This window comes from Physella acuta, unplaced genomic scaffold (genome assembly GCF_028476545.2).
Source record: "Physella acuta isolate Inbredline_101_S28 unplaced genomic scaffold, ASM2847654v3 ptg000917l, whole genome shotgun sequence".
In the NCBI taxonomy this organism is placed as follows: Eukaryota; Metazoa; Mollusca; class Gastropoda; family Physidae; genus Physella; species Physella acuta.
In genome coordinates, this window is record NW_026732434.1 from 239,240 (window position 1) to 250,188 (window position 10,949).

The 10,949-nt window shown below is 36.3% G+C and overlaps 1 protein-coding gene across 1 annotated transcript in view; it reads right to left on the reverse strand.

Annotated features, from left to right (window-relative positions):
- LOC131953352 (ATP-dependent RNA helicase DHX8) overlaps positions 1-10,949 on the reverse strand; it is a 108,681-nt gene that overhangs the window by 61,575 nt on the left and 36,157 nt on the right. The gene's annotated exons all lie outside the window — the stretch shown is intronic.

Consider the following 10,949-nt stretch of genomic DNA (forward strand, 5'->3'; position numbering starts at 1 on the left):
CAGAATGTCAGAATGACTTTTCATACAGACAAGTCTTGACTGTTACAAAATATGGTAGTGATTGAAAAAGTATGACTGTTCTAATAAATGCTGTATGTGTGGAATATTTGAGCTCCCCTTCCTCCAAGTACCATTTATTCATATATTCATTTATTCGATTACGGTAACAATTGTAGGCACGGATGCCTTTTTTTCACATTGGCCGTTTTAAAATAAACAAATAAAAACAATTAAATAACAGCATTAAAAAAAGCAATACTATAGTAACGACATAGCAGTAACATAGCACTAAAAATGTGGAATAAAGAAATAATATTACATAGTTATAATACAAGATGAGATAAAATAAAAATATAATAGATGAATGAGAAATGTTTCAATGAGTCAGTTAGAGAGGTCATTAAATAATTCTTGTTTTAGTTTAGATTTGAATATATTTTCAGATCTAGATAGTTTTATTTTGTTAGGAAGATTGTTCCACAAATTCGAACCAGAGTAGGCGAAGCTATGTTTTTGGAAAAAAGGTGTATATGGGATCGGTAAATTAAGACGACGATTTAGTTTTATGTTAAAAGAAAATAGATCTGATAAGTAAGAGGGGGCTGTTTCGTGGAATATTTATATAAAAAAATGCTTTAGTATATATAATCTTTTTATTTAATGGAAGTTTATTAGTTTAAATAAAAGAATCAAGGCTACTAGACAAGCCAGTAACCAGTTTTATAGCCCTTTTTTGTAGTGATAGTAGAGGACCAAGATTCCAGTCTAATGTTGAGAGTGAGTAACCACAAGGATTTTATTGACAGATTGTTATGGTTGTAGAAGCTAATTTATACGGCCAGGAACTATTTGTTTTAATCTGTCCTTAAAACTTCTTCCGTATGTTATACAATGTATATTGCAGATATTGTTTTAATCTGTCCTTAAAACTTCTTCCGTATGTTATACAATGTATATTGCAGATAAAATGTGTTCAGATTAAAATGGCTGTTAAACACACAAAAAAAAAAATTATCGTCAAAAAAAACTTTTTTATTAGTCTACAATTAAATTACACTAGACTGTTAAGATTACATCGTGTAATATTGTATGTATTGTATAATGTCTAGTTGGAGCAGAGTGAGATAAATAGTGCTGAGTCAGGTAAACATTGTGTCATTATATTGGATTTTCTTTGTTGTGTTTTTGTTGTGCTATGTTTTTGTTGTGTTGTATTTTGAAATTGTTTTAAAAAATCTTTGTTGTTTTTTTTTTGTCTTGAAGTGTTTTGTCTTGGTTTAATTTTTGTGTTTCTGTATATAATTGTTATGGTTTGTGTTTTTTGTTGTGTTTTGTATTTTGTAGGTTTGGTTTTTTCATGATGCGTTGAGCATTTTTTTCAGGTGCTTTTCTGACGGTTTATTTTAAGCGAATATTGCTCATATCTTATATGATAAAAAAAAACCATCACACATGCTAACCAACCTAGAAACAAACACTAACATTTAATCCAAAATTATACAAGCTCTTTATTATTAAACGCTATTCTTTTCTCTTAGTCTGAAGAAAACAAATAAGGAAATAAATAAATAAATAGGATATTCAAATTGTACTTAAGTCTTTAAAAATTACTCCGTTGTATTTTAAATTTTATTTTACAATTTAAAAAAATTTAAAAAATTGTTTCTTTTTTACAATCTGTTTATTGTGCTGTATTAGATGCTATGTGATTATTTAGACAACTCTTTCGTTACATGTATCACAATTTTAAATTGGTGTAATATTGATCAGACTATGTTTAAACCACTTGGTAGAATCAACCCTGCTATAGCGGTAAGAAAAAAACACGTATACATTTTCTAAAACGGAAAAAAAAATCGTGACTAAAAATACTAATTATGTCCTTTTAAACGTACGCAAAGAGAAATTGCATGTTTAGACTTAAATTTTGTCCTGAATCTAGGCAAAGTTGTCGTGGCAGCATTTATTAGGGTTATAACACATATAACTAGTTTATGTTATGACCACATCTAACCAGTTTAGGTTATGCCCACATCTAACCAGTTTAGGTTATGCCCATATCTAACCAGTTTAGGTTATGCCCACATTTAACCAGTTTAGGTTATGCCCACACCTAATGCCCACATTTAACCAGTTCAGGTAATGACACCATCCAACATCAAGTCCAGCCTAGTCCTCAGTAGGGCTCCCTAAATTTATTCTTTTCTATAAATAATTCACCAACAGTGCCATTAATTTAAAGAGGTTGCCGACCCATACTCCACCATAAGAAACCATTTTTTCATAAAGGGAAGTAACTTTCTAGAAGTGGGGTCATTTGTTATCTTTCATCGCCTTAGCGTTTACATTTCCATTTTATTAAGAATTTTTTTTGACAGGTTTGTAAACATTCTGACACATCTGGTGTGCATGGTGTCAAAGGCCAATATTTACATCCCGGATAAGGATAATTTGTCAATCTTGGTGCCGCTCGCGACGTCTCCCAATTTATTCTTGGAATAATTCTCCGGAAAATTGTGTGAAACTGAATTTTTAAAATTTGATGTTACGGCAGAAAAGAGGTAGTCCACAGTTTTTGTTACAATGCGACTCATGAAAAATCAACACAACATGGTGTATCGGTACCCACCGTCTCTATAGGGAAGGACCACCAGGTATAGGTGGACCCCAGAAGGCCCACCGTCTATAGGAAAGGACCATCAGAGATAGGGGTGGAATCAAAGGAACCCAACGAGGCAATCCAAGACATATCTAATAAATTTGAGACCCTCTTCGCCGTTTACAGCCCTGCTTTTTAAAATTTGAGATCTACACCACTGTCCACAGAGTGGTAGAGCGTTCGTCTGCTAACCCGAAAGTCTCGAGTTCGGGTCCCTGGCTAGATCTGTAGGGGATCCGGACAAAAGGCCGACATGGACCAAAGGCCGACACGGACAAAAGGCCGACTTGAACAAAAGGCCGACAAGACAAAAGGCCGACAAGACAAAAGGCCGACTGCCAAAAGGCCGACATCCAAAAGGCCGACAAGACAAAAGGCCGACAAGACAAAAGGCCGACTGCTAAAAGGCCGACAAGACAGAAGGCCGACAAGACAAAAGGCCGACAAGTTTTATAAAACCAAACTACAATTACAGACATGTTTAATATCTAAAATATGTAATTATATACGACTGTTTAAGTTTCTCATCAATATTCTTAGGTACATACAATAGGATAAAATAATACACACGATGTAACCAGTTATTTGTTGACGATATATTGGTTCTTATAGAGGGAAATCACAGGGGCAAGTTTACACACACACACAAAAACACTTACCGATTTTGGCACACTTGTATCAAAATCACAACAGAATTAATGAATCCAACGAATATAGTATACACTTTTTTTTCACGCAATTCGCAATGGATGAAACTAAAATATAATTCAAAGTTTGTCGGTATTTAACATGTAGTCCAGTCAAGGCACGTGATCGGTCTACTTCATTCGGTTTCTTTGATTTCTTTGCGTAATATGGTGGTAATGCCACCTATCTCCAGTCGCATGGACCCAATTGTCCACCTTATAAGGATCGCAACTAACATTGTCTCTTCCACCTTGTTGCATATGAGCGATAATGCCGGCAGCTTTTGACTTTGTTCTTTGATGATTATCTCACCCCTTTGACATAGAAGGAGCTATGAAAGACAGCAGTGACAGTATTTCGCAATACTTAGGTGTTGATCCTTTGTGTTTAAGACACTCCCGTAATCTCCAGTCGCTTGACCCGATGGTTCACCTTATAAGAATAGCAACTAGCACCGTCTCTTCTCTTGAACGTTTCACCTTATTTCATGCTTTATTTTGATGGTTGTCAAGATAGAAGCTATGCAGTAACACATATTGTGCGATATTATTATTTTTTATGCTTGTCGGCCTTATGGTTTGTCGGCCTTATGGACTGTCGGCCTTTTGGCTGTCGGCCTTATGTCCTGTCGGCCTTTTGGCTGTCGGCTTTATGTCCTGTCGGCCTTATGTCCTGTCGGCCTTTTGGCTGTCGGCCTTTTGTCCATGTCGGCCTTTTGTCCGTGTCGGCCTTTTGTCTTGTCGGCCTTTTGGATGTCGGCCTTTTGTCCTACACCCGATCTGTAGCACGTCCCTGCGTCCCATTCTTTAAAATTTGAGACCCACTTCATTCTCCGCATCCATATCTTTAAAATTTTAGACCCACTTCACTCTCCACATACATATCTTTAAAATTTGAGATCCACTTCACTCTCCGCATCCATATCTTTAAAATTTTAGACCCACTTCACTCTCCACATACATATCTTTAAAATTTGAGATCCACTTCACTCTCCGCATCCATATCTTTAAAATTTGAAACCTTCTTAATTCTCCACATACATATCTTTAAAATTTGAGATCCACTTCACTCTCCGCATCCCTGTCTTTAAAATTTGAGACCCACTCCACTATACATAACCCCTGGTTTTACCATCTGTGGGCTTTAGCACGCGGGCAACGACTTGTCAACTTCCGGCATGTGACGTCACAAATCTGAAACTGAAAAAGTTACACAATTAGCCGCGGCCATGACTGAAATATGTGAGTTTTAGTAGGGCAGACGACAGACGCGAGACAGCCATAGAAGTCATCAAGTGGGCGTGGCTTATTCGGACATATACAGTCCACATCAAGTTTTTGTTTTAGATTTACAGCGCACCGATTTAGATTTTAGGGTCAGAATCTCATTAGCTTTAATCTGTGTGGATTAATTTGTAAATGAATTACATACCAATTTTAAAGGCATTTCTTATGTATAAGGCCAGCTTTAACTTTAGATAAAGGGGGGGGGGGGTTGCTTGGTGGGATAGCGTGTGATTCCAAAAGTCAAGAGTTTGGACCCCAGGGCAGATAAGGCAACCCATCTTGGGGAGAAAACTCCAAAATCAAACAACTTCTGTGGTCAAAAACTATAGCAGCTAATCCAGAAAGAGAAGCAAGCTGAAGTCGAAATACCCGTAATACTAACATGTGTTGGAGGCATGTCCCTCCAATAATTACAATTCAGAACAAAGAAAAAAAAAGTAAAATAAATTATATCCAAGTAACTGAGCCATGAAGTTGAATGGTCCAATAATATTGTTTAAAGGAGTAACAGGACATTCTCCCCCCCCCCCCCCCCGACAATTACCCCTCGGACATATCTCCCCGACATTATCCCCAAGAACAATTACCCCCTCTCAGTACTCGATACTTAAGGTGTTTGAATAATCGACTCTTTAAGTTATCATCTCGAGTTCGAATCCGGGTTCAAGTTAGTTATAATCCTGGGTATCCAACTCATGTTAGGGAAGAAAAGGCAGCCGGGCATACCGCTGACCACACAATCCCTTCATAAACCGAGGTCTCTGAAGCAGATGAACTCTACTTCATCTGCCCCATGTGTCTTGGGCACGAACGGGAAAATGTGATGATGAAGTTTGGAATAGGTAGGATAGGACTTGGTGTACATATATATCTTGTATCCATGAAATCTTATACGATTTAGCTTCTTCTTCTTCTTCTTCGTTCCTGATTGTATTTATGTCGGATGATTTAAACAAGTCCAACTTCGTGTATGAACTGGACTATGGTCTCCAGATCTGCGGACACGGCCATAGAGTTTTTCAATTTAGCGAACAACTTTTTAATTAAACTAATATTTCTATTTTTCTTTAATTTAGTGCATTTTAAAACTTGTTATGGCGAAGGTTTATATATGTTTTATTTTCTGTATTTTAGCAATTTAAAAAAAATATAATTTGAAGTCACAATTAATTTTTTTAAATACAATTAAAATCAATTTTTTCTTTTATAATTCTGTTCATATTTACCACACAACTAAAATGTTAGTCTCACCTTTAGATTTGAAATATAAAGAGCAATTAACTGTCCTACATCTATGATCGGATCTCAGGTGTAAAAAATGATCGTGAGCAACCTCACATTTACCTATCTAATACAGCGATCGCCAGCACTACTGACTATTTGAGTATCAAATTAAATTTAAAATTTGTTATTCTTGCACTGGCAAAAAAAAATTTGAATGAAATCGCTGCATTAAAAATTGATCAAAAGTGAGTTGCAATATTTGACCACACAACCGTTTAACCACATACAGAAATTGTGGCCTAAGTATAAGGTTGTTAAACAACTTAATCGAATTCACCTTGTTAATTTTGACATTCTTGTTCTGTTTACATTTTAGTTATTACGAAGAAAATACAATTTTTAGCATAGCTTAGTCAGTGTATTGTTTAGACCTGATAATTTGAAGTGGTCGGCTCAAATTGTAATTTAGAAGCGATAATGTATTGCAATCGGTTTAATAAATATTTAAAAGTGCTTGTGAAAAAAAGGAAAAAAAAAGGATTGTAGGCCTAATTAATTTTATTATAATTTTTCTTTATGAAGAATAAAATTATTTTTTCGCCATTTTCAACCGACTATTGTTCTGAAATACTAATACACCCATTTCTATTTCTCTACCCCCCTCACACCCCCCCCCCCCCCAACGACCTTAGTATTACGTATCCATGTTATGATACGAGTTATTTATGTAAAGACGGGGTTAAAGGTCATGGGTCTGACGTCTCACCTTGTCTCTATGGAACGAGGAAATGAAGTTACAACCTTGTCACTGGTGTTAGCTTTTATTGCGAGGGCTTAACTCTTCTACGTCGGGGTTGTGTAGGGAACAGTCGTGGAGTGGTTGGGGAAACTAACCCAGAAACTAGTGGGTCCCATGGAAACTAACCCAGAAACTAAAGGCTCCCATGGAAAATACTGGCTCCCATGGAAATTAAACCAGAAACTACAGGGTCCCATGGAAACTACAGGGCCCCATGGAAACTAACACAGAAAATACAGGGTCTAGTGGCGTAGGCAAGGGGGGGGGTAGGGTGGTTATAACCCCTCCCATGGAATCACACCCCTATATATATATATATATATATGTATATATATATATATATATATATATATATATATATATATATATATATATATATATATATATATATATATATATATATATATATATATATATATGTGTGTGTGTGTGTGTGTGTGTGTGTGTGAATTTTTACGTATGGAAAAATGGTTGAACCCCTCCCATGACAAATTCCTGGCTACGCCACTGACAGGGTCCCACGTAAACTACAGGACCCCATGGAAACTACAGGGTCCCATGGAAACTAACCCACAAACTACAGGGTCCCATGGAAACGAACACATAAAATATAGGGTCCCATGAAACTACATGGTCCCATGGAAACTACAGGGTCCCATGGAAACTACAGGGTCCCATGGAAACGAACACATAAAATATAGGGTCCCATGAAACTACATGGTCCCATGGAAACTACAGGGTCCCATGGAAACTACAGGGTCCCATGGAAACTACAGGGTCCCATGGAAACTACATGGTCCCATGGAAGCTACAGGGTCCCATGGAAACTACAGGGTCCCATGGAACTACATGGTCCCATGGAAACTACAGGGTCCCATGGAACTACATGGTCCCATGGAAACTACAGGGTCCCATGGAAACTACAGGGTCCCATAGAAACTACAGGGTCCCATGGAAACCATGCCAGAAACTAAAAGGTCCCATGGAGACCCACCCAGAAACTATAGGGTTCCATGTAAACTAACACAGAAACTACATGGTCACATGTAAACCTAACCCAGAAACTAGAGGGTCCCAAATCAAGAGCTAATTTATAGACATGTTAACTAGCCCAGAAAACTAACTAACAGACGTTTTTACCATATCATTATGCGCTGCTCGCACTAAAGGATGTAGACCTAAGACCCCATTCCCCAGTGAGAAACAAAAAGACAACCTAACTGAACATGCATGTGATAAAGCCATGCAGCATTCGCACCACTCTTATGAAATGTTCAGTACATGTCGGCTGCTAAGCCATGAACTAATTTAGAGAAAATAATTAGATTAAAAAAAAATGAAACAGTAAAACACTTCGTGCGGCATGGTGGTGTCCCTAGCATTCTTTCTGACCATCTTTACAAACCAAATCACCCCTGACTCTATACCAGCCTATACCTAAAGTACTTCGATACTATTTCCTGGTTGTACTTCCTCGTTTTTCACCTTGAGGCTGATCTGTATTTAAATCATCTACGAAACAATTTAAAAAGTATTATCTTAAAGGACATTCATAGCTCAATGTACATCTTCTTAACCCGACCAAAATCTGGCTCTCTTCCGTGAAACGTTTTTATCTTTATTAGCATTAATTAGATTAAATTAGCATCAGACCGCCTTAAGATTGAATTAAAATCGGGACCTTGAATTTGATTTACGTTCTCTGATTAACGTTTGATACATGCATGTTTTTGTATTCAGTCTAGACCCTGGAAAAAACACTCTATATTTTCTCAAAACCATGGAAAAAAGAATTACTTTAGCACGTTCACAAAAGTAAAAACAAATTTTTATGTTTTCAGAATAACCCAAGTCCCCTGGAATAATAATTACATTAGCACAGATTCCTAAAGTAAAAACGTCTTTGTTTTTACATAATCTGAAGGCCGTGGAATAATAATTATGCAAGCTCGTTTCCTGAAATTGCATTGGGCCCTGGGCACATCTAATGGAAAATATATTCCCATTCATAGAGAGTTCGTTGATAGGTTTACTTTCTATAACTAAACGAAAGACAAGTTCAAATAACTTAATGAAAGACAAGTTCATTTTTCTTCATTGAGCAACCATGCTTTTATTTTTAGTCAGACTTTAGTAAGGTTACACCAAACTAAATTTATTTCTTACTTTTTAGAGTAAATTTCATTTGTGAATTAAAAAATATGTAAAGATAATAAAATCTTTTTTCCTTAATTTTTTTAATATGAGATTTATTACAAGCTTTTATTTAATTCACAATGCCTGCTTGTGGATTTGTGGCAAATCTTGTAACATAATTTTGACCCAATTCTAATGCAGCGAATTCGTAATGTATCATCTTAAATTAATGATAACGAATAACGAGACTAGAATAAATATAATTTAAAAAAAAACCCAAGGCTTTTAACCAAAATATAGGGATGGGGTGACGTGGTAGGGTGGTAGGGTGGTAGGGTGGTAGGGCGGTAGACTGCTAATCGGAAAATCTCGAGTTCGGATCTCAGTCCGGATTTAAGTCGGCAAGTCGTCCAACAACTTTCCAGAGCACCTGGATCGCGCAAGGGAAAGTAAAGGCGTCTGGGTATAATTCTGACTACACCATCCCTTCAAATGCTGAGTTCAAGAAACATGCGCACTATCTGCCCCTGTGTATCGTTCAAATCTGAAAACAGAGCTTTACTTCACATACTAAAGTGTAGGGGAATCTCAAACAATGATCCAGGAAACAGGTTAATCATAGAATAAGGAGAAAAACACGCTGTTTTTAAACAAAAGATGTAGATAGGGGAGGGGTGTGGAAGTCTTAGAATGTGGTCCAAAGGTAACAAGACACTTGGGGGGGGGGGAGTTTATTTCTTAGAGTGTGGTCCAAAAGGTAACAAGACAAGGGGGGGGGGGAGTTTATTTCTCGTGGCTTCTGATTTTGTCCTTCATCAATCAAGCGAGGTCGGTGCTCCGTGTGGGGGTTATGAAAGGCTTGACCTCTTCACACTCGAGTCACCGATAATGGCCTGGATCAACGCGGTCACTGTCTTTATATAAGCTGCATGGGGGGGGGGGATTTAATCAGCAGTTGACAATTGAAGTTTATGTGTTATTTAAGGTTAAAGTTATATAAAAAAACCAAACCAAAACCACATTACAGTTATAGAATAAATTAGCCGATAGATAAAAGATTTATAAACTTGCTTTGGTATAAGAATACACACTAGAAAGTGTGAAGTAACCAAACTAGAACTGAGGCTCAAGTGGTAGAGAAAGTAGAGCTCACGTGTTTCCTTGACTTCGGCATATAGGGAATCGAAATAGAGTTTCCTATGTCAGACAAAGGATTCCTTGTACTACACTATCAGAGTTTACTAGATTTTACGACTTTGCTAGTGTGTTTATTCGCGTGTTTACATATCGGTGTACAGCTAAAAGAATTTACATAACTGAAGTCGCAATTTTAAAGCCTAAAAATCTCTTTTCTAAATTAATTTTTAAAATTAAAATTATATTCTGAATGTATTTCTAAATAGCTATAGTTACACTATTGATATAATAGACCATGCAAAATTGAGTAATAATTAAAAAGAGATCAAATTTCGTCATCACGGAAAACTAAAGACAAAATTGTGAAATAAATTTTACGTCGCCCTTTGCGAAAGACTTTCACGCACCTAGAACAGGTCCATCATAAAGGTCGGCATGCTGTTAATAAAGAGTTACTATTATCGTCACACAAAGCAAAAACTAACCATTCCAATTCCTTCGTCTTCCATAATTTAAAAAAAAAAATGGAAAAAAAAATAAAATAAAAATGTAGACGTTATTTTAAATACCATCTTCAACCTCCTACAAACTCTTTTTGGGGCACCCGACACAAAAATCTAACCTTCTGACTAGTGAGTGTGCTTTGGTTAATGGACGACCCCGGTCTACAGGTTCATGTCTACATTCCACTGCCATATATAAAACTATATATACATATATATATATATATATATATATACATAGGCGTTCACTATATACACGTTCACTATATATATATATATATATATATATATATATATATATATATATATATATATATATATATATATATATATATATATATATATATATATAAAGATTTCCCTTACTACAATTACTACAGCAGTAACATGCAAGTTTAATTTTAGAATCTCCGGTGTGTGTTAACTTAGAATCCCTTAGCGCACTTTGTTGTGCATGTAACACGAGGAAATCCACCTTCATCTACAGTACAGACCCAATGTTTCAACGTTAACCTATG